Genomic DNA, 25,178 nt, shown 5'->3' on the forward strand with positions numbered 1-25,178 from the left:
ATTTTTAACTTCCTCTACAGTAACCAATCAGATGACTGCCGGTCACATGAGTAAGTGTCTTTATATGGGCATATGAGTCACACGCCTCAATGTATTGTCTAGCAAGCACACTAAAAAGAAAAGGTCCCTGGAGTATCAAATCAAAACTGTGGGGGAACCCCTATAACCCTATTTTATTATTATTAATAATAATTATAATACGCATTACAATAACAAAAATAACAATATTTTTTGTTCTCTGTGTTTATTATGGTTTTAGTGCAAAGTTGATTTAAAAAAAATCCAAATAGGAGCAGAGCCCCAAGTTCAATGGGTATATCCTCTGGCGTCCATAATGTAGAGGCCTATGGGATAGTCATTGACGAGGTATGGAAGGAGGATGGTACATGTGATCTGCATAACATACCAATTTACCTAATTTTGAACTCCTCCTTGTCTACATACCTACAGACACAAAAGTGAGCAGTTCAGTTATCTGCGCCCAATACAGCTAGCCTTCAACATATTCGTATAGCCTACATATTCTTCTTGATATCCATTGAATTGTGTACATTTTCTGTTTTAGAAAGATTTGCACAAATATGAAAAGATAGATGGTATCATCATAAAACAACATCAACATCAAGGAACAAACCTTACCGCACCTTATTTTACTTGAGTATGACAACTGGGTACTTTTTCCACCACTGTTTGTAGGCTACACTATGTTGGAAAGGCTGAGCTATTCAAATAAAATAACATTGTATTCGTCACACACTTCGTAAACAACAGGCCCCAGTTTCTCAAAAGCATCTTAATGCTGCGTTTATTGTTAGAACCTTCGTACACTCTAAAAAAGGTTCCTGGAGGATCCTTTAGGGGTTCTTCAAATTGAACTGTGGGGGAACCCCTATAAGTTCTTCAAAGAAACCCTTTTAATGGATCATCAATTTTTTTAATTACCCTCCCCTGATTATTAACAATACGCACAACAACAATAACACAATCTTTTAGTTCTCACTGTTTATTATGATTTTAGTGGCAAAGAAGAATTAAACAAATCTAAATATGAGGTAAACTCCCAGCAGAACCCCAAGTCTGATGGATATATCCTGGGGAAACTGAGCGGTTTGGAACTCTGTTTCAAGTAATTTACCGCCTGGTGATGTCACCAAGCAGGCCAAAACTCCATCCCACCACAACAGGTTGAAAGACTTTTCAAAAAGCTCTTACACTTCAATATATATATATTTTTTAAGCATTCACTTTGCTTCTGGAGGTTATAGCTTTCAAGTGACTTTCCCTTAGTCTCCAGCTCCAGAGCCATGATCCAGCAGGGTCGTTTGAGTGGGCGGGATTTAGCGTAAAGACACACCTTGCCCAGAAGGCCAGCCCAAAGCTGCTCAGGGCTCAACAGTTGGGACTAGTTACCACAGCCACAAAGTAATACACCCTGCCTATTTCTACAATTTATGTTCCTAAAAATGTTCTTTTAAACCTAACCTTAACCCTAACCTCAACCACACTGCGAACCTTATGCCTAACCCTCCTAACCTTAAATTTAGACTAAAATGCACATTTTTGTTTTCATGAATTTTTACAATATAGCCAATTTTGACTTTGTGCATGTGCTATCTAGTGGAAACCAAGTTTCAACCCCCTTGTTTTCGTTCAAAGTGAAAAATCAGCTTTAAGGCTAGGGGCATTTCTATATAGATTTTTCACATTTTTGGGATAATTCCACGAAATGCGTCCCTTTTGCTTGCCTTTGATATTGAAGTAGAAATTGTGCATCAATATTTAATTTAAAAGCCTGTTATATGAAATTAAGTGCCCTTTAACATGGACCACATAGTCAATAAATCTATTTAAAAATAAATACCCTACTGTTCAAATTTTGGTGTCACTTAGAAATGTCCTTGTTTTTGAAAGAAAAACGCTTTTTTTTTCCTACATTTAAAATAACATCAAATTGATCAGAAATACAGTGTAGACATTGTTAATGTTGTAAATGACTATTGTAGCTGGAAACGGCAGATTTAAAAATTTTTTTAAAAAAACTGAATATTTACATAGGCGTACAGAGGCCCATTATCAGCCACCATCACTCCTGTGTTCCAATGGCACGTTGTGTTAGCTAATCCAAGTTTATCATTTAAAAAGGCTAATTGATCATTAGAAACACCTAATGTATGTAGATATTCCATAAAAAATCTGTAGTTTCCAGCTACAATAGTCATTTACAACATTTAATGTCTACATTGTATTTCTGATCAATTTTATGTTATTTTAATGGACAAATAATGAGCTTTTCTTTCAACAACAAGGACATTTCTAAGTGATCCCAAACTTTTGTACGGTAGTGTATATAAATAAGAACTTGCTAAATAGCCAAAATTCAGCACTTTGTCCCGCTGTACACCCTCTGTGAATTTCCAGAAGATTTTTTTTTTTAATTACAAAATTCTGCAGCATTGATGGTCCCCAAAAACACAATGGCCTCCATCAAGTTGAAGAAGTTGGGAACCAACAAGACTCTTCCTAGAGCTGGCTGCCAGCCAAACTGATCAATCGGGGGAGAAGGGCCTTTGTCAGGGATGTGACCAAGAACCCGATGGTCACTCTGACAGAGCTCCAGAGTTCCTCTGTGGATATGGGAGAACCTTCCAGAAGGACAACCATCTCTGCAGCACTCTACCAATCAGGGATTTATCGCAGAGTGACCAGATGGAAGCCACGCCTCAGTAAATGGCACGACAGCCCGCTTGGAGTTTGCCAAAAGGTACCTAAAGGACTCTCCTGAATGCCAAGCATCACATCTGGAGGAAACCTGGCACCATCCCTATGGTAAAGCATGGTGGTGGCAGCATCACAGTGGGGATGTTTTTCAGTGGTAGGGACTGGGAGACTAGTCAAGATGGAGGGAAAGATGAACAGAGCAAAGTACAGAGAGATCCTTGATGAAAACCTGCTCCAGAGTGTTTAGGACCTCAGACTGGGGTGAAGGTACACCTTCCAACGGGACAACGACCCTAAGCACACAGCCAAGTCAACACAGGAGTGGCTTCGGGACAAGTCTCTGAATGTCCTTGAGTGGCCCAGCCAGAGCCTGGACTTAAACCCAATCGAACATCTCTGGAGAGACCTGAAAATAGCTATGCAGTGACACTCCCCATCCAACCTGACAGAGGTTGAAAGGATCTGCAGAGAATATTGGGAGAAAGTCCCCAAATACACTTGTGCCAAGCTTGTAGCGTCATACCCAAGAAGACTCAAGGCTGTAATTGCTGCCAAAGGTGCATCAACAAAGTACTGTGTAAAGGATATTAATATTTATGTAAATGTGATATTTAAGTTTTTAATAAAAAAATTGATAAACATATTTCCTCTTTGGTATTATGTGTATGTTCGTGACCAAAAATGTCAATTTAATCCATTTTAGATTCAGGCTGTCATGCAACAAAATGTGGAAAATGTCAAGGGGTGTGAATACTTTCTGAAAGCACTGTAGAGGTAAAGTGACAAGGCAACAGGATAGATAATAGACAGTAGCAGCTGTGTGTGTGGTGTCATTATGCATGTGTATGCGTTTTGTCAATGCAGGTCTGGATAGCCATTTGATTAGCTCTAAAGCAGTTGTTTATCAGTCTTATGGCTTTCGGATAAAAGCTGTTCAGGGTCCTGTTGATTCCAGACTTGGTGCACTGGTATCACTAGCCGTAAGGTAGCAGAGAGAATAGTCTATGGCTTGGGTGGCTGGAGTGTTTGATCATTTTTTGGGCCTTTCTCTGACACTGCCTGGTATAGAGGTCCTGGATGCCAGGGAGCCTGTAATCCATGACTTCTGGTTGGGGGATGTACGTGCTGTCACTGGGGGAACAACATTGTCAATGTACTTTTTAATGAAGCCGGTGACTGATGTGGTAAATTCCTCAATGTTATCGGATGAATCCCGGAACACATTCCACTGTCCCAGCAAAACAGTCCTGTAGCTTAGCATCCGCTTAGTCGGACCACTTCCGTATTGAGCGCATCACTGGTACTTCCTGTTTGAGTTTTTGCTTGTAAACAGGGATCAGGAGGGTAGATTTATGGTATGATTTGCCAAAGGGAGGGTGAGGAAAGAACTTGTATGCGTTTCTTTGTGTGGAGTAAAGGTGATCTAGAGTTTTTTTGTTGTTGTCTCTAGTTGCACAGGTGACATGCTGGTAAAAATGAAGTAAAACAGATTTAAATTTTCCTGCATTAAAATCACTCGCAGAGTGCGGTCTTAGTGCCAACATTGGTTTGTGGTGTAAAAAGACAGCTACTGAAAATATAGTATGGTCTGCAGCTTATCATGAGGTATTCTAACTCGGGTGAGCAAAAACTCAAGACATCCTTAATTAACATTAGAGATTGCACACCAGCTTTTGTTACCAGGGCATCAGGTAACCTAGCGGTTAGAGGGCTGGGCCAGTAACCAAAAAGTTGCTGTTTCGGATACCCGAGCCGACAAGGTGAAAATCTGTCTCTGTGCTCTTCAGGAAGGCATTTAACCTTAACTTGCTCTATGGGCACCGTACTACTATGGCTGACCATGTAAAACAGCACATTTCACTGCACCTATCCAACGTTTTATTTGATCATTTTTTTAACAAAGAAACACACCCCTTCCCCACTCCCCTTGCCCGAGTCTGCCGTCCGATCTTAACGATGCATCGAAAAAACCAGCGAGTTGTATATCCATGTCCTCGTTCAGCCGTGACTCCGATAAACATAGGATGTTGCAGTTTTTCAGGTTCCGTTGATAGGATAGTCTAGAACAGAGCTCATCTGACTGCACGTTTGCCAACAAAACAGGCGGTCTACTTGCTCGCCGGGGTTGTCATGACCCCGCCTCGCTTTCCTCTTTTCGCCGCCGCTTCCTCTGCCGAGTCCCAGGGCATCAGGGCCTGGTCTGGCGTGAGCAGAATGCTCAGAGCTGCCGACTCATTGAAGTAGAAATGTTCATCCAAATGGAGGTTAGTGATCGCTGCTCTGACGTTCAGAAGCTGTTTTCAGGTCATAGGAAATGATGGCGGAAACATTGTGTACAAAAACATTAAGACTGGCGTGAAATATATATTTTAAAAAAACACCAAATAGGAGAATTGGTCTGGAGCCCTTAAGACAGCAGCTATCCACTGCAGAGCCCTCATTTTTAAACTCGTTCCACCAGAGGTATGGCTACCTCTTGGGCACTGTTCTAAGGCATCTCCTTACAGGAGATTGGCGTTATGGCATGTTAGGCCACCCCTCATACGCTTAAAAGGTATTTACCGGTTGGTGCATACTACCTCAGTCTCGGCGCCTCTGAGGACTGATGTTATTGGGACTAACCTGGCTATGGAGAGAATTTCTGCAATACAGGTGTTGGCCATATCCTAATGTGAGACATTGGAACAAGCATTTGGAATAGAACTCAGGGTTACACCTCGTTTCCCTGCTCGCAAAAGAGGCATGCTTGAGAATGACCAGTGGGCCAGTCGCTGTGGGATTGGCTCCTCAAGCCCAGTGATCCGCCAAGCGGATCCCAATGTGAGACGTCTCACTCGTAGTATCATAGAACCGGGGTTACGCAAGTAACTCTGAGTTATGTTATAGTGGAGAGACACTTGTAATACTCAGCCAAGTTAATGTAACCAATGTGCTTGATGTTGCTCCATTCAGCGAGAGGGATGAATTATAGTGTGTGAAATATGCAGAATCATTATAAAACGCATGACAGCACAGGACCAAGCTTACCATTGGCTTTAATTAACCAAAGTTCAAATGTACAGACAATTTGGCAAAATAATGTAAACACATTTAGCACAATTTATTTTACATAGTGTTCTTAAAATACTGCTCCTTTTGGTTACCACTGCCCGTTAGCTAGTTAGCTTGTCCTACCTTGTGCTCAGGTTATTACGTCTGCAATATGCCCACCATGCTTTTAAGACTGAGGTTTGTACAAAGCATTATCAAAGTTCATTGTCCCTTCTATATAATGTACAAAACGACTACAGAAGACAGAATCTATTTGTCCGGTTCTGGTTGGGATAGGACAGCTGCACTAACACTTCTACTAAGTCTCTGTTTTTCAACCCCATAAGCGTTAATACCTGTAATTAAAAAAAAGCCATTTAATTCCTTCACATAAAAACAACTTATAACACCGCAATACTGAGAGATTAAAATGCCACCTATCAGTAATGATTGCCTCTGTTGCTAAGCAGTTATGGGTTGAATGGTTTCAAGACTCCAACCAAACAATCCGTCCATGCTAGTATGGACAATTTACATTGGAACCTAGAGTTGAGCTCTTATGCACATTCTGGGTTACTTTAGTTGTTCCTGCTTCTTCCTAACCAGGTGACCAAATAGGAAAGAGGAAGTCATTTTTAATGTCTTTTTTACATCACTGTCAAAGTCTCCATCTCAAATGATACCATATTCCCTGTATAGTGTGCACTACTTTGGGCCACACAGGGTGTCATTTGAGGATTGTTCATCACATGTCAGTCGTTTTCATCATAAGTCCCCATAATCATAACAGTAACACTGTCAACCAGCATAGTTCATAGTGTCAGTTCTTCTGTTTGGAGATTCTAAACCGACCTGGGTCGCAATTAGCACCAGAAGGTAGCTAAATAAAGCACACATTTTCTGTAAATACTTGAAAGAAAACAGATATCCTATTTGGATCCAGATCTGGTACTCTGGTTCTAAGCTGGGTTCTCCCCCCGTGTGTAGGCCTTAATCTTAACCTTCTTCTGCAGCCGGTTCTTGGTGGGTTAAGTGAAGACCAGTGGCTCCTAGACTACCATGGCAGGGTATGTCCTCCCCAACATCTCCACCTCCACCCTCTGCCCCACAGGACACAGCTCCACTGGCAGATAGGCAAATGCCAGACTCCTCTGGGTGGTGTAGCTGTAGGTCCCTGATGTAGTGTTGCCAACCACCTAGGAGAGAGAAGAGGGCAATAAGCTATATGCTTTTCTATAAGATGGTTGCAGGTATTGTAGGAAAATGCTGGGTGGTGTAGAGTTTAGAAACAATTATTAAAGTGTCACTCCACAATGATACAATTATTGACAATACATATTACGCATTAAAAAAAACACATTGTGGAACACCTAGAATGCATTACATAATCTACATTGTTGGTAACACTGTTGGTGTAAGTGAAAGCCTCTGTTGTGTTGCCTCTTTACCACCGGGCGCACACACACAGCTCACCTTGCCGTTGAGCCAGATGGTCCCGTCGACAGCTTCCTCTTCCGACCTTTACTCCTGCAGTGCTGTCTTACCGATGAATTCTGCAGGCTGGAGACAGGGAGAGTGATGTTTGTGTGTGTGTGTACTGTGTGTACTGTAGTTAAACATAGCATTTATTAAATAATACATGTGTGTAGGAGACTTAGGATACTGGCTACATGGCCAGAATTTCACAACATCTAAACATAACCCACCTGGTTTTTGAATATGAACACCTCTACTTGAACCCACAGACGGTGGCTGACTGGTGAGAGAGTAGTAGCTAGTAACAATGTCTACCTTGTTGAGATTGATGAAGTAGTCCAGACCAGCTTCCAGAGGGTTGGTGTCAAAGTTCATCTGATAAAAATAAAAAAACCGTCAATCCATACCGCATGAGAGTACGTGTGTGTGTGTGTGTGTGTGTGTGCACCCCAGCCTCTAAAGCCCTTCTCCAGTCGTAGTGATGACATGGCGTAGGTACCAAAGTTGTCGATTCCCTCATCCTGTCCTGCTTCCATGATAGCATGGTACACCGCTGCCATGTCCTTCGGAGGTAGATACAGCTCCCAGCCCAACTCGCCTGAAACACACGCAGTCAGTTACGCTGTACATGCTACACATGTACTCTTAAACAATTGTAAGCTAACACACACACACACACCTGTGTAGGAGATCCTGGTAGCTCTGAGGTTGATGCCAGCCAGTTGAAGGGGTTTGCAGTGGAGTAACTTGAGGCCTGCATCGCTTATAAAAAAAGAAAGAAGATGGCAACATTTAATTGAACTTTTTTTTTTAACCAAGCAAGTCAGTTCAGAACAAATTCTTAATTACAATGATGGCCTACCCCGGCCAAAACAGGACGACTCTGGGCCAATTGTGCACCTCCCTATAGGACTCCCAATCACGGCTGGATGTGATACAGCCTAGATTTGAACCAGGGACTGTAGTAACGCCTCTTGCACTGAGTTGCAGTGCCTTAGACCACTGCACCACTCAGGAGCCACTCATGGTAGTTCTGTAGAACATCTCTAGTCTTTGGTCCAGCCACAGCCAACACCCCAATGTCCTCTGTCACGTTAGCGATGTCTACGTTATCCCTCCTTCTGTCTCCTATCCACCTGGGGTTAGAGAGGGATCCATAGGGTTATATGGTTAAACTTACAATTTCAAGGAATAGAAACGCCTGCACAATGTCGATTCAATTGATCCACCAATCAAAGTCTCCATTAAGGACTTGATCAGTTGAATCCGGTGTTCTACTGCAGGGCTGGAGCAAAACCATTGACCCACAGGGCCCTTGGTGGAGAAGATTTGCCACCTCTGCCTGCCCTGCCGTAAGGCTGCAGTGCAGATTTCCTGACTGTCAGTGTTCTCCTGATACCACTAGGGGGCGAAATACAATACTAAGCTGTCTCAGGGTGTGTGAGAGAGCTGAATGAATAGGAGATTAATTTGTTTTTAATGTGCTGTTCCATATTGGAGCAGAGAGAGGGGGAGTTTACATTAACAGCTTCTGTGAGGAGTTGGAGTACAGAGTTATACTAGCAGTGGGCATAGTGCTTTCCTTACCTTGGGCATAGTGTTTTCCTTACCTTTGGTATAGTGCTTTCCTTACCTTGGGCATAGTGTTTTCCTTACCTTGGGTATAGTGTTAGCGAACAGTCTGTCCAGTTGTTTCTGGGAGTCCTTCCCTTTAACCATGAACTTGCCGAAGGGTGTAAGGTCCACGACCTCAACCTTCTCCATCACCAGGTTAGACTCCCTCCCCACTGGACCGAACCAGTTGGGACGCCTGAAACTCGGCCTGGGGAGAACAGATAGACACTTGGGGGTTAGTTACTTGGTTTATTTCAAATGTAATGACTGAAAGTATTAACTGAGACAGCAGTTAGTTACTTTATATATTTAACAATTATATTTGAATAAGTAAGTTGACTGAAAGTGAAAATACATTCAGAGTAATGACTTCAGAGGAGGTGCAGGGGAGAGGAGATGCTTACGGACTAGCGTTTCTTGATAAACTTAACGCTGTGTTATAATAAAACAGTCATACAAGGATGGCTCTAGAAAGGAGACTATTCACTGCAAGTACATACATAATATTATGTCACTGGGCCCTTACACGGAAGGTTTCATAGTTTTCATATGGAAAAACTGTATTTTAATATACCATGGGCATCATTTCAAAAATAAATCCCACAGATGGTGCTAAATTCTCAGAGCCAATTAAAAGCTTAGTCAGCCACTGGTAGATGGCCAACTGAAAGCTAACCGTGAGTTGGATTGGCAAACTAGATCCTAACCTGGAGTTTGAACATGTCAATTTGGAACCTAACCCTGAGTTCGATCTCTCAATCGCCTCCAGCTCTTAAAACAAGAGTGGTTTCAGACCAACACATGAATGACGTGGGACTGATATTATCAGACTGTATAGAGTATTGAACAGTAAGTACAGAGCAGTATTATCCCAAGGCATTACATGTGAATAAAAACTGGACGCTGTCCAGCCTTTCCCCACCCTCAATCCCAAAAGGAAAGAATACCAAGTCCTCAAACAGTCTAACATACACACAGGAACACACAGCTGCACTGGGACAAAACACACACACACACAACATTGCTACAATGTGTGTGCATGTAGTGTCTTCACACTCAAGGATGCAGAGAGTTCCAGGCACAAAGGAGATAGTGATGTGCCAGACAGACAGCTTAGGAATTAAAAATTCCTAAAGCCACACTATGCTTTCCATATGTGTACACGCCATAAAACACGCCATAAAAAACATGAACCTGAACTTCCTTCACTACTGTCCACTGGCATGATGGTCCAGTAGTAGCAGTAGTAGTGTAACATGATGGTCCAGTAGTAGTGTAACATGATGGTCCAGTAGTAGTGTAACATGATGGTCCAGTAGTAGTGTAACATGATGGTCCAGTAGTAGTGTAACATGATGGTCCAGTAGCAGTAGTGTCATATGATGGTCCAGTAGTTGCAGTAGTAGTGTAACATGATGGTCCAGTAGTAGCAGTAGTAGTGTAACATGATGGTCCAGTAGTAGTGTAACATGATGGTCCAGTAGTAGTGTAACATGATGGTCCAGTAGTAGTGTAACATGATGGTCCAGTAGCAGTAGTGTCATATGATGGTCCAGTAGCAGCAGTAGTAGTGTAACATGATGGTCCAGTAGCAGTAGTGTCATATGATGGTCCAGTAGTTGCAGTAGTAGTGTAACATGATGGTCCAGTAGTTGCAGTAGTAGTGTAACATGATGGTCCAGTAGTAGCAGTAGTAGTGTAACATGATGGTCCAGTAGTAGCAGTAGTAGTGTAACATGATGGTCCAGTAGTAGTGTAACATGGTGGTCCAGTACTAGTGTAACATGGTGGTCCAGTAGTAGTGTAACATGGTGGTCCAGTAGTAGTGTAACATGATGGTCCAGTAGCAGCAGTAGTAGTGTAACATGATGGTCCAGTAGCAGCAGTAGTAGTGTAACATGATGGTCCAGTAGTAGCAGTAGTAGTGTAACATGATGGTCCAGTAGTAGTGTAACATGATGGTCCAGTAGTAGTGTAACATGATGGTCCAGTAGCAGTAGTGTAACATGATGGTCCAGTAGTAGCAGTACTAGTGTAACATGATGGTCCAGTAGTAGCAGTAGTAGTGTAACATGATGGTCCAGTAGTAGTGTAGCATGGTGGTCCAGTACTAGTGTAACATGGTGGTCCAGTAGTAGTGTAACATGGTGGTCCAGTAGTAGTGTAACATGATGGTCCAGTAGCAGCAGTAGTAGTGTAACATGATGGTCCAGTAGAAGCAGTAGTAGTGTAACGTGATGGTCCAGTAGTAGCAGTAGTAGTGTAACATGATGGTCCAGTAGTAGCAGTAGTAGTGTAACATGATGGTCCAGTAGTAGCAGTAGTAGTGTAACATGATGGTCCAGTAGTAGTGTAACATGATGGTCCAGTAGTAGCAGTAGTAGTGTAACATGGTGGTCCAGTAGTAGTGTAACATGATGGTCCAGTAGTAGTGTAACATGATGGTCCAGCAGTAGTAGTGTTACATGATGGTCTAGTAGTAGCAGTAGTTGTGTAACGTGATGGTCCAGTAGTAGTGTAACATGATGGTCCAGCACTAGTAGTGTAACATGATGGTCCAGTAGTAGTGTAACATGATGGTCCAGTAGTAGTGTAACATGATGGTCCAGTAGTAGCAGTAGTAGTGTAACATGATGGTCCAGTAGTAGTGTAACATGATGGTCCAGTAGTAGCAGTAGTAGTGTAACATGGTGGTCCAGTAGTAGTGTAACATGATGGTCCAGTAGTAGTGTAACATGATGGTCCAGCAGTAGTAGTGTAACATGATGGTCTAGTAGTAGCAGTAGTTGTGTAACGTGATGGTCCAGTAGTAGTGTAACATGATGGTCCAGCAGTAGTAGTGTAACATGATGGTCTAGTAGTAGCAGTAGTTGTGTAACATGGTGGTCCAGTAGTAGTGTAACATGGTGGTCCAGTAGTAGTGTAACATGATGGTCCAGTAGTAGTGTAACATGATGGTCCAGCAGTAGTAGTGTAACATGATGGTCTAGAAGTAGCAGTAGTAGTGTAACGTGATGGTCCAGTGGTAGTGTAACATGATGGTCCAGTAGCAGCAGTAGTAGTGTACCATGATGGTCCAGTAGCAGCAGTAGTATCGTAACATGATGGTCCAGCAGTAGTAGTGTAACATGATGGTCCAGTAGTAGTGTAACATGATGGTCCAGCAGTAGTAGTGTAACATGATGGTCCAGTAGTAGCAGTAGTAGTGTAACATGATGGTCCAGTAGTAGTGTAACATGATGGTCCAGTAGCAGCAGTAGTAGTGTAACATGATGGTCCAGTAGCAGCAGTAGTAGTGTAACATGGTGGTCCAGTAGTAGTGTAACATGGTGGTCCAGTAGTAGTGTAACATGATGGTCCAGTAGTAGTGTAACATGATGGTCCAGTAGTAGTGTAACATGATGGTCCAGTAGTAGTGTAACATGATGGTCCAGTAGCAGCAGTAGTAGTGTACCATGATGGTCCAGTAGCAGCAGTAGTATCGTAACATGATGGTCCAGTAGTAGTGTAACATGATGATCCAGCAGTAGTAGTGTAACATGATGGTCCAGCAGTAGTAGTGTAACATGATGGTCCAGCAGTAGTAGTGTAACATGATGGTCCAGCAGTAGTAGTGTAACATGATGGTCCAGCAGTAGTAGTGTAACATGATGGTCCAGTAGTAGTGTAACATGATGGTCCAGTAGTAGTGTAACATGATGGTCCAGTAGTAGCAGTAGTAGTGTAACATGGTGGTCCAGTAGTAGCAGTAGTAGTGTAACATGATGGTCCAGTAGTAGTGTAACATGATGGTCCAGTACCAGCAGTAGTAGTGTAACATGATGGTCCAGTAGCAGCAGTAGTAGTGTAACATGATGGTCCAGTAGTAGTAGTGTAACATGATGGTCTAGTAGTAGCAGTAGTAGTGTAACATGATGGTCCAGTAGTAGTGTAACATGATGGTCCAGTAGCAGCAGTAGTAGTGTAACATGATGGTCCAGTAGCAGCAGTAGTAGTGTAACATGGTGGTCCAGTAGTAGTGTAACATGGTGGTCCAGTAGTAGTGTAACATGATGGTCCAGTAGCAGCAGTAGTAGTGTAACATGATGGTCCAGTAGTAGCAGTAGTAGTGTAACATGATGGTCCAGTAGTAGCAGTAGTAGTGTAACATGATGGTCCAGTAGTAGTGTAACATGATGGTCCAGTAGTAGCAGTAGTAGTGTAACATGGTGGTCCAGTAGTTGTGTAACATGATGGTCCAGCAGTAGTAGTGTAACATGATGGTCCAGTAGTAGTGTAACATGATGGTCCAGTAGCAGCAGTAGTGTAACATGATGGTCCAGTAGCAGCAGTAGTGTAACATGATGGTCCAGCAGTAGTAGTGTAACATGATGGCCCAGCAGTAGTAGTGTAACATGATGGTCCAGTAGTAGTAGCAGTAGTGTAACATGATGGTCCAGTAGTAGTGTAACATGGTGGTCGAGTAGTAGTGTAACATGGCGGTCCAGTAGTAGTGTAACATGATGGTCCAGTAGTAGTAGCAGTAGTGTAACATGATGGTCCAGTAGTAATGTAACATGGTGGTCTAGTAGTAGCAGTAGTAGTGTAACATGATGGTCCAGTAGCAGCAGTAGTAGTGTAACATGATGGTCCAGTAGCAGCAGTAGTAGTGTAACATGAGGGTCCAGTAGTAGCAGTAGTAGTGTAACATGGTGGTCCAGTAGTAGCAGTAGTAGTGTAACATGATGGTCCAGTAGCAGCAGTAGTAGTGTAACATGATGGTCCAGTAGCAGCAGTAGTAGTGTAACATGATGGTCCAGTAGCATCAATAGTAGTGTAACATGATGGTCCAATAGCAGCAGTAGTAGTGTAACATGATGGTCCAGTAGTAGTGTAACATGATGGTCCAGTAGTAGCAGTAGTAGTGTAACATGATGGTCCAGTAGTAGTGTAACATGATGGTCCAGAAGTAGCAGTAGTAGTGTAACATGATGGTCCAGTAGCAGCAGTAGTAGTGTAACATGATGGTCCAGTAGTAGTGTAACATGATGGTCCAGTAGTAGTGTAACATGATGGTCCAGAAGTAGCAGTAGTAGTGTAACATGATAATCCAGTAGTAGTGTAACATGATGGTCCAGAAGTAGCAGTAGTTGTGTAACATGATGGTCCAGTAGTTGTGTAACATGATGGTCCAGTAGTAGCAGTAGTTGTGTAACATGATGGTCCAGTAGTAGTGTAACATGATGGTCCAGTAGTAGCAGTAGTAGTGTAACATGATGGTCCAGTAGTAGTGTAACATGATGGTCCTGTAGTAGCAGTAGTAGTGTAACATGATGGTCCAGTAGTAGCAGTAGTAGTGTAACATGACGGTCCAGTAGTTGTGTAACATGATGGTCCAGTAGTAGCAGTAGTTGTGTAACATGATGGTCCAGTAGTAGTGTAACATGATGGTCCAGTAGTAGCAGTAGTAGTGTAACATGATGGCTCAGTAGTAGTGTAACATGATGGTCCAGTAGCAGCAGTAGTAGTGTAACATGATGGTCCAGTAGCAGCAGTAGTAGTGTAACATGATGGTCCAGTAGTAGTGTAACATGATGGTCCAGTAGTAGCAGTAGTAGTGTAACATGATGGTCCAGTAGTAGCAGTAGTAGTGTAACATGATGGTCCAGTAGTAGTGTAACATGATGGTCCAGTAGTAGCAGTAGTAGTGTAACATTATGGTCCAGTAGTAGTGTAACATGATGGTCCAGTAGTAGCAGTAGTAGTGTAACATGATGGTCCAGTAGTTGTGTAACATGATGGTCCAGTAGTAGTGTAACATGATGGTCCAGTAGTAACAGTAGTAGTGTAACATGATGGCTCAGTAGTAGTGTAACATGATGGTCCAGTAGCAGCAGTAGTAGTGTAACATGATGGTCCAGTAGCAGCAGTAGTAGTGTAACATGATGGTCCAGTAGCAGCAGTAGTAGTGTAACATGATGGTCCAGTAGCAGCAGTAGTAGTGTAACATGATGGGCCAGTAGCAGCAGTAGTAATGTAACACGATTGTCCAGTAATAGCAGTAGTAGTGTAGCGTGATGGTCCAGTAGTAGCAGTAGTAGTGTAACGTGATGTAACGGCAGTGTAAAATGCAATAGAGACTGCATCATCTGTAGATCTGTTGGGGCGGTATGCAAATTGGAGTGGGTCTAGGGTTTCTGGGATAATGGTGTTGATGTGAGCCATGACCAGCCTTTCAAAGCACTTCATGGCTACAGACGTGAGTGCTACGGGTCAGTAGTCATTTAGGCAAGTTACCTTAGTATTCTTGGGCACAGGGACTATGGTGGTCTGCTTGAAACATGTTGGTATTACAGACTCAGTCAGGGACAGGTTGAAAATGTCAGTGAAGACACTTGCCAGTTGGTCTGCGCATGCTCAGAGTACATCTCCTGGTAATTTACCTGTTTAAAGGTCTTACTCACATCGGCTACGGAGAGTGTGATCACAGTCGTCTGGACATGCTGATGCTCTCATGCATGCTTCAGTGTTGCTTGCCTCGAAACGAGTATAGAAGTAATTTTGCTCGTCTGGTAGGCTCGTGTCACTAGGCAGCTTGCGTTTTGTTTTCCTTTGTAGTCTGTAATAGTCTGCAAGCCCTGCCACATCCAACGAGCGTCGGAGCCTTTGTAGTACGATTCAAGCTTAGTCCTGTTTTGACACTTTGCCTATTTGATGGTTTGTCTGCGGGCATAGCGAGATTTCTTATAAGCGTCCGGGTTAGAGTTCCTTGAAAACGTCAGCTCTACCCTTTAGTTCAGTGCGGACGTTGCCTGTAATCCATTGCTTCTGGTTGGGATATGTACGTACGGTCACTGTGGGGACGACGTCATCAATGCACTTATTGATGAGGCCAGTGACTGATGTGGTGTACTCCTCAATGCCATCGGAAGAATCCCGTAACATATTCCATCCAGTCTGTGCTAGCAAAACAGTCCTGTAGCTTAGCATCTGTGTCATCTGACTACTTCTTTATTGACGAGTCACTGGTGCTTCCTGCTTTAGTTTTTGCTTGTAAGCAGGAATCAGGAGGATATAATTATGGTCAGATTTACCAAATGGAGGGCGAGACAGAGCTTTGTACGTGTCTCTGTGTGTGGAGTAAAGGTGGTCTACAGTTTTTTTCCTCTGGTTGCACATTTAACGTGCTGGTTGAAATTAGGCCACTAGAAGAGCTGCCTCTGGATGAGTGTTTTCCTGTTTGCTTATGGCCTTATACAGCTCATTGAGTGCCAGCATCGGTTAGGGGTGGTAAATGGACAGCTATGAAAAATATAGATGAAAACTCTCTTGGTAAATAGTGTGGTCTACAGCTTATCATGAGATACTCTACCTCAGGTGAGGTTTATGATTTTGGGGTGGAGTGAAAGGAGTCCGCAACCTGCACTAATAAATTGGGAAACGATGCTTAACGCTCAGTGGTAGTGTCATACTTGTATTGATTGACTGATTGACCGGGTATCTTACTTGTATCCTGCAATGTATCCAGGCTTATATAACCAGTGTGGTCTTTCCCAGCCAGCATGGAAGCCCATGGAAGCCTTACTCTTTAGTAGCTCATACACACCACTGATCCTGTGGGTCGGACGGCCCGCAAAACGCTCCTCTTTAGAGTAGCCTGCTGAGGGAGGGAGGGAGGGAGGGAGATAGAAATTAAAACATACATTTTCAACATTCAGTAAACATGCCTTTACTTCAACCAGTAAAGATATCCCATTCATTGAAAACCCACTCACCCATTGTCCAAAATCCTTTTCTACTATAGGCCAGCGAGGGTAGTGAGTACTCACCTAGGTTGTTGAATTCATAGGACTCTCTGACCTTGGTACACATATAGGGTACCGTTGTCCATTTGCCATTGAGGTCATAGGGGGGGGGGGGGGGGGTTTCCCAGTCACACTCCAATCAAATAAAATTTATTTATATAGCCCTTCGTACATCAGCTGATATCTCAAAGTGCTGTACAGAAACCCAGCCTAAAACCCCAAACAGCAAGCAATGCAGGTGTAGAATCACTGAGGAACTTCCCGATGCCACCGGCGTGGATCATCCCATACCTGGGACATCGCACACAGTCGGACCATGCGGTAATGCCTTTGACCTTCAACCTCCCACTCCCAGTCAGCCACACTAGTTTTTACAGCAGGGAAGATGGTAAGACCTTCAGAATTAAGAACTTTCACACTACACCATCCAATCACATCAATTTACTTCAGCATCCACCCCTGACCCCAATCCATTGCTCAGGGCTCCCCCAAACAAACACTCGTACACAATTCCACTCCTATGTTTACCCGAAGCCGATGGCGGTCCAGTGGTTGCCTGCGCCCTGGGCAGGAGGTCAGGAGTGGAGGTGATTGGTCCAGACACAATGTTAATGATGTCCGCATTCTTCACCACAGGTACCATCTCCATGGCCATCTCCACATGGTCCATGATACGGTCCTGGTCTGACTCAAACAGCTCCTTACCAAAACATGTACAACACACACACACACACACACACACACACACACACACACAGAGGAGTACAACTGAGGTTAGGCATACAGAGAGGTAGAGAGAGAGTCTGTGTGAGAGAGAGTGGGACAGAGCGAAAGAGAGAGCAAGATAGACAGACAGACCTGGTGGTACTCCATTTGTAACCCAGGAGTCCTGCAGCACCATCTTCTCTCTCTCGTAGGGCCCAAACAGCAGTCCGTCTCTCTCTCTCTCTCCTGTCTGAGATATTATGAGCCCTCCAGGTCCCTGATCACTGGCAGCTCTGTCTTCAGGGCCTTTCACCTAGGCACAACAAAACATATCAAAATGTATTAATCATCTAATTAAACTTTATTAAACATCACAACACATGTTACTTTAAAACAATTTAATTAAATTAGTACCTCCGGCACTGTTGCTTTGACAGCATACTGGTGATGGACAGGGATAGTGGGGTGCTCAAAGCCAATCAGCTGGCCAATTTCCCGGGCCCAGATTCCTGTAGACCAATCAAAGAACAGTAATTATTTCATGGTCTGAAAAGGTGCACCTTCAGTGGGGTCAATAGAAACCAGAAACATCCAGGTTTTTTTCAGGGGAAAGGAAGGAGAGCCTGTGACGCGACTTCCGCTTTTGGACGTGCGCCTTGCTGTTTACAGTCCCCACCCCAGTGAAACATATCAGATGCCTAAAAATAGCGCCCGTCTTTCTTCGAGATGGACACTACATACCAATTTTGTTGATGTCATTATTGCTAGATAAAGCTAGCTAATATTTGGCTAGCAGCTAGCTACGGCACGCGTTCGCTCTGAAGATGTTTCCATGCGGAAAATAAACAAGGCGACATTCCATCTTAACTCCTTCTGTTTCCCTCGTCATGACCAGAATATGGGGTATCCTGCTCAGGTGTTTATTTGACACCTCCTAGGTTGGGTTAGCATAGATGTTTTGAGGAGACCAGGAAAGCAGACACAGGAGTATGGAGAAAGACGCCAGTAGGGTGTAAACAGCCATCCTTGAACTGCCCCGGTCTCCACCGCAAGGAAAGCAAAACAAGTTTAAGAACAGAGCCTCACACACCGACTCTTTCTGCCTTTTACTAACCCAGCCTTCACTTTCTCAGATCAAAATAGTGCAAAGCCAGCTGGGTCACACAGATTTTGCGATGATAATGACAGAAATGGAGCAGAAAATGGCCGTAAAATTGTAGAATAGTAGAATCTCAGATGCAGAGTATGAAAGCCGGTAGATAAGTCGAGTAAAAACATGACTTATTACAGTACTATGGTGTACTCTATGACACTTAGACATGGTTGTGTCTGAAATGATACCATATTCCCTAGATAGTGCACTACTTTTGGCAAAAACCATGGGGCTCTGGCCAAAAGTAGTGTCCTATATAGAGAAGAGGATACCATTCCAGACTGAGGCATGGTGTTAAGGGCCCGTCACATTAACACTAACACAATTATCTGTCTGTCTGTGGCTCCAACACTATGACTCCACATCTTAAGACAAAGATGGGAGACCCCCTGTTCTACCAGCTGATTCACTTTACGGTGAACGTCGAGTTACACTGCATAGAAGGTTAGTCTTGTTTTAAACTTCATCAAAGGCTTCATTTACAAAGGACTTCATTTTCTAGGAGCTATTTCAGGTGGTCAGCTGAGATTCCAACACCTGGCTGTTGGTGATAATGCAATCTGATCCGATCTGATGTTTGGTATAACGTCAGACGACTGGGTTTTCTGACCGCTCTTTCTAAGGCCTTCTTCTTTTGGGGTTTAATGGCAGCGTGCAAACCAACGTTTTAGGTGCGTTACCGCTTTTCTTGGGAGCATTTAAGCATTTAACTGTCTCCCTGCTTGTTAGCTCCCCCACCGAAACACTGGCACAAACACGAATGTTCCTACTCCGTAACATTCTAAAAGAGTAGGAAACAGACCAGCCAGAGCCTCTACATCCACAGGGACATGGATACCCCCTAAAACAGAACATTTACTCACTGCAGTACCTGTGTAAGTCACAGAACTATTGCTTGACCGTGACAAGCGCAAACCCAGTCAGCACATAGTCCTACATAAAATGTATATACATTTACTCATATACTGTAACACAAAGATTTAAAAAGACACTTTTACAAATGAAATAAAAGATTCATAAAAATAATGTATGGCATAGCCTCTGTGGACAGTAGACTGACCACAAACCAGCATAGGAAGCCTGTTGCTAGGAGCCTCTTGCCCGATCAATATTCTGATTACCGGGGCAAGAGTCAGCTGCCCTCCCTCTGCACACAGACAAACACACACACACCATTACCCCTGCTGACACTACAGCCGTTTGTCCCTATAGAGCACATGCTGGTAACGGCCTGCAGGAACCAGTTGTTGTGACAGCTGAAAGAAATGTCACATAACCCCACTTGTTGACTTCTGCCGCTTTCTGCGGAGTTGCAGCTGTTCCACACCAGACAAGTACATACATACTTGACATAAATACTTGAGGTACAAGTAGGGAAAAGAGTAACGGTAGAGTATGCGTATGTATGTAACAGTATAACTTTAGACCGTACCCTTGCCCATACCCGGGCGCAAACCATGGACCCTCTGCACACATCAACAACAGTCACCCACGAAGCATCGTTACCCATCGCTCCACAAAAGCCGCGGCCCTTGCACAGCAAGGGGAACTACTAATTCAAGGTCTCAGAGCAAGTGACATCACTGATTTGAAATGCTATTTAGCGCCCACGCTAACTAAACTAGCCGTTTCACATCCGTTACACTCACCCCCCTTTTGACCTCCTCCTTTTCCGCAGCAACCAGTGATCCGGGTCAACAGCATCAATGTAACAGTATAACTTTAGACCGTACCCTTGCCCATACCCGGGCGTGAACCAGGGACCCTCTGCTCACATCAACAACAAAAGCCACGGCCCTTGCAGAGCAAGGGGAACTACTACGTCAAGGTCTCAGAGCAAGTGACGTCACCGATTGAAACGCTATTTAGCGCGCACCGCTAACTAAGCTAGCCGTTTCACATCCGTTACACGTAGAGTAACGGTAGAGAATGCAAGTCTGATCTAATCACTCATTTTATATACTGCTTTACAGCGTATCTCTCAAATTGAGCAGAGTTCTGCATTATAACTTCAGCTTTGTTAAAAAATGTTTAGCTCATAGGGATACATACTCTCTCTACCTTTTTTAAAAGGTTGCCTTTCCCTATTTCTGTAGGCTATGGCCAGTTAGGACCAGAGCAGAGCTGCTGGGGGGGTCCGAGTAGATAGCACACATGTTTACCAGCTCACTGTAGCAGGATACACACAAGGTCATTCACAAACCCATTCACAAACCCTACATCTGGGCTTACCCATATATCCACAGTACACCCACCGCACCTGTTAACTAACCAAATCAAAATCGCATTTTTATTTGTCGCATGCACCGAATACAACAGTGAAATGTTCACTTACAAGCCCTTAACCAACAACGCAGTTTTAAGAAAAATAAGTTAAGTAAAAAATTAAAGTGACAAATAATTGAAGAGCAGCAGTAAAATAACTAACGCACTCACTCCCTTTCCTCCTTATTTATGAGCACCAGTGATAGCGTGGTAAGCTAAATCATTTCTAAAGGCCAGAGACTGTCTCTCTCTCTCTGTGAAACAGTACTGTCCATTTTCTGTTCACAGTACATATAGCTCCCACTTAGGAATAACAGGTTTCACCCGTGATTTGAGGAGGTCCTGTGTGGAGGCCTTTCACTGGTTGTCTCAGCGGCCCGTTCTCCTTTTGGTTCCATTAGTAGGTCACGGCCCACATGGTGAAACCGATCCTTCGGGGGGGACACATTCCTAGGACCGCAACCCCTGACCTTACTCTGGGGGATTCTCATTGGTCAAGGTGCCAAACGGTGGTTTCAGGAAGAGGGAGTGTCATGTTTTGAAGGTGGGGGAGGAGAAGATAAAAAGACAGGATACAGGACTTTACTCCAGCCCTGGAGGCCTGGCAAGTGGGGTTGGGAGAGAAGACGAGAGTCAATGAGAGGGAGGAAAAATTGAAGGGTTTAGAAAAAGGGGTAAGAGAGAGAGAGGAGGGGAAGCAGGGAGTTTGAAGTTGGAGGAAAGAAGAGTTGATAGAGAGGGAGGGAAGGAGCCGAGGAGAGAGTAAAGGGAAGGAGCCGAGGAGAGAGTAAATGGAGGGATTAGGGTATGTGGGGGAGGTAGAGGTGATTGGGAGTCAAACAAGGGAATGGGGTGAGTGTGAGAGTGGAAGGAGAGAGAGATGGAATGGGGTGAGTGTGAGACAGTGGAAGGAGAGAGAGATGGAATGGGGTGAGAGTAAAGGGAGGGAGCGTTGGAGAGAATGGAGTCTGTAAGGAATGCTGCAGCAGCACTTTAGGATCTGCTTTCACATGGAGTTATTTCTGCAGACCACAGCTCCAGCAAACATAAATCACGTACCCTTCCCTGACCTGCATGTCAAGGGTTAAACCCCCAAATCCCACCACACTTAGGGCTCCCGAGTGGTGCAGCGCTCCAAGGCACTGCATCTCAGAGGCGTCACTACAGACATCCTGGGAGTCCCATAGGGTGGTGCACAATTGGCCCAGCGCCATCTGAGTTTGGCCGGTGTAGGCCGTCATTGTAAATACGAATTTGTTATTAACTGACTTGCCTAGTGAAATAAAGGTTAAATAAATAAAATAACAACTTTACACAACTCACCCACCCACTACAGGAGAGATGAGGTTGACCCGAGGGTTCGAGAGAGATTTGTATTGTAATGAAAGATATGAACTCCCCAAGGTTATGTATAGAGAGGGAGGCTTTGCTGGAAACAACAGAAAATCTGACAGTGAGTGCTCCCATCGTAATTATCATACCAGGGTTATTCCCACATATCCAAACAATGTTCTCAGAATGTAAAAAAAACTCAACCACAAAAGCAGTGGGCCCATTTCACAGTAGAAGAACGAGGTTAAAAGATTGAAGTCCTGGAGGAGTGGTTTTAAAAGGGGTGTAGTAACTGAACACCCAGATAGACTCTCAGACGGCAGTGTGTGTGTGTGTGTGTGTGTGTGTGTGTGTGTCTGCGAGTGCAAACAAACACAGAAACGTACACAATCGCCACACAAACCTCCACTCCTGGACCTGTACATACTGTACATGAGCTGTACTACTTTACTGGACCATATGGAGACGGTAGTCATTACCGCACTGGTCAAACACTACAAATCCACAGTGTCCGGTGGGGTTTCAAGTAAATCCTTTAGCTCCACTATGGGATGTTTCCATTGTACCCCTGACAAAGTGGACTTCATTTCCCCCCAGCAGCTATACGTGTAGCTAGCTATATGTTTCTCTCTCCATGTTGATCGTACACCAAGTACAATGTATAGGAAATAGAATGTCATGCTCTCACCCACTGTGACTTACATGAGTTACATTTGTGAAGGCCAGTGAGAGAGAGAGAAATGGGAAGAGAGGAGAGAGATTTTGAGGTGAATTCTTTGACTTGGATAAGCAGCAGTGGAAGGAAAGGAAGAAAGGAGCCATATTTGCCAACTGATTCGTCCCAGAACTGGTATGATCCAGTTCAAACCACGTGACCCACATTTCCCCTGCTCAGGTTCCTAATAAACCTGCCAGGCAGATTTAACTCCTCGGAATTCAGACATGAGAAATATAAACTAAATGAGGCAGTCAGTACGGGTCCAAACCAAACAACAACTACAGCTGAACTCAGCCTTAAAGCATTTGGCTAATCAACTGCTTTTGTCTTCAGAACTGGGGGTATAAAGATCTCAACTGTGCTCCTTAGTCTGTTCGTTTTACTATAGACTTTGATAGGCTTTGTTGTCATTGACCAAAACAGCTGAACTGAAAATAAGTTAATGACAAGAGACTGGTTTGATTGACTTGAGAGACATGGGGTTCTGCAGTCTATCCAATCCAAAGTGTGGGATAAGTCTCCAACAACCTGGGAGAGGCTACACGGGATGGGTATCAACTTGTTCAGTTATCAGCTTACTCAAACTTTGCAGACATTACGACTAGAAAAATGTTAGTCACCTGAAGTGTGTTTGTTTGTTCAAACCTTTTGGCTGGTCATAGTTTCTCAATCACGTTTTCCAGTGAGAATTCAATGTGACCCCAGACCTGTGTTTAACAGGACTGTGTTTTTGAATGCCCAAACTACTTGAGTACGATCCAAACATCACGACAACCTCTTGTATAGCCCTAAAGAAAAACACTATAACACAACCAAGATACTACAGTGCTTAATGCAATGTATTGATATTCAATTGATGTAAAAAATCAATAATCAATGCATGTTCTGTTGCTGAGTGGTATGGTTCTTACAATGTTTGTTCGTCTTGTGCGAGGAGCGATCAATCATGGTTTGCAGCGCAAACACACTCTGCACAATAACCCAGTCCCTGGTTGCTCAACTTCTAACTACACCAACCCTCCTCTGGTTCTCTTTCATAACACATTCTAGCACGAAGCTCAGCCTCCCAGTCTGCCAAAGGCTCTTGTTTCTATTTTCCACGTTTGCAGCAAGAGGTACATGTTGTGCAAATATGCTTGCAAGCTTGTCTTTGTGCATGTATTTGTGTGTACCAGTGATGGCTGGTGTCACTTTTAATCAGAGGACGGACTGGAATGGAATGAATGGAACACATTCCAGCCATTACAATGAGCCTGTCCACCAATTTCTCCCTCCACCAGCCTCCATTGGTGTTTACATAGAGACAGATGTTTTGCCACTGACAGATATTGGACCTGTGGCGTTGACTATGCGGTTAGCTCTGACGGTCCCGTGTGGGGTCTGGACGTCCCACTTCCCGTCGCTGGAGGGTGTGAGACCAGAGACCGGAGCTGGTTTGTAGATATGGGCTCCGTAGATACGGGGCCCCAGCTGCCAGGGCCATGATCAGTGAGTAGGGGTCAATATGGCCGTCTCCTGGGTTATACAGACTCATTAGCACCTGGGGGAGGTGGCCATTAAAATGTTACTGTTACTCTCATGTCAATGTTCTGCACTGTTTCAAACCTGGTCTATAATCCCGTTTCTATCCACAGTTTATATGAGGGTCATACAGCAAAACAACAACAACAAAATCACGGCAGCTGTGATGGAAACAGGAAGTTTCAGTACAATTTTATAAATGCAGACAGATCATCTGTTTGTTCGACATGGTGGGATCTTTTTTGTGTCGGTAAAATTCATTATGCAAGAAATGGCGGTGGGAATGCCTTTTATGCGCAAATATTGATATAATAACCATCATATCGAAGTAAACGTGGAATCACGCAGTGATACGTTGTGTTGTCCTCTCACTACGACTCGGGAAGCCATGCAGTTTATTCGGCTACAGATTCAATGAATTCTGATGAACTTCACAGGGTGGGTCAAAGTGCACGGTGATCTTGACGCTCCTTTCCAATCAATATCGAAAGGTCTTATTCTGGTGACATTATGATTGATGCTTGACAGTCGTTTTGACAAATAAAAATATTCTCGCTCTCATCCATAGTAATGTCATCATGTAGACTAGACAACCCGCACAGCTACCTGCACTGTATCTGCGAGCTGTTGGCTAGCGGGCGGGTGCCAAGACCAGAGTAGGCACATTTGCTATTTGACGCAACAGTTTGTGACAAAACAATCATTAGAGTTGAAAATGTGATGGAAACACAATGAACTTGAGATTTTTATTCGGTACATGAAAACGAGAGCAAAAAAAAGTCAATTTTGTGTGCAATACGTCATCATAAGGAGTTTTTATCCGCAACAAGTCCGTTTGGTGGAAACACACCACTGGTGGGAA

At 43.8% G+C, this 25,178-nt stretch overlaps 1 pseudogene; it reads right to left on the reverse strand.

Moving 5' to 3' along the window:
• Positions 1-6,707: 6,707 nt before the first annotated feature.
• The window catches only part of LOC139387797 (dimethylglycine dehydrogenase, mitochondrial-like), a 35,034-nt pseudogene continuing 16,563 nt past the window's right edge, over positions 6,708-25,178 (reverse strand).

Source organism: Oncorhynchus clarkii, chromosome 29 (assembly GCF_045791955.1).
Source record: "Oncorhynchus clarkii lewisi isolate Uvic-CL-2024 chromosome 29, UVic_Ocla_1.0, whole genome shotgun sequence".
NCBI classification, from domain to species: Eukaryota; Metazoa; Chordata; class Actinopteri; order Salmoniformes; family Salmonidae; genus Oncorhynchus; species Oncorhynchus clarkii.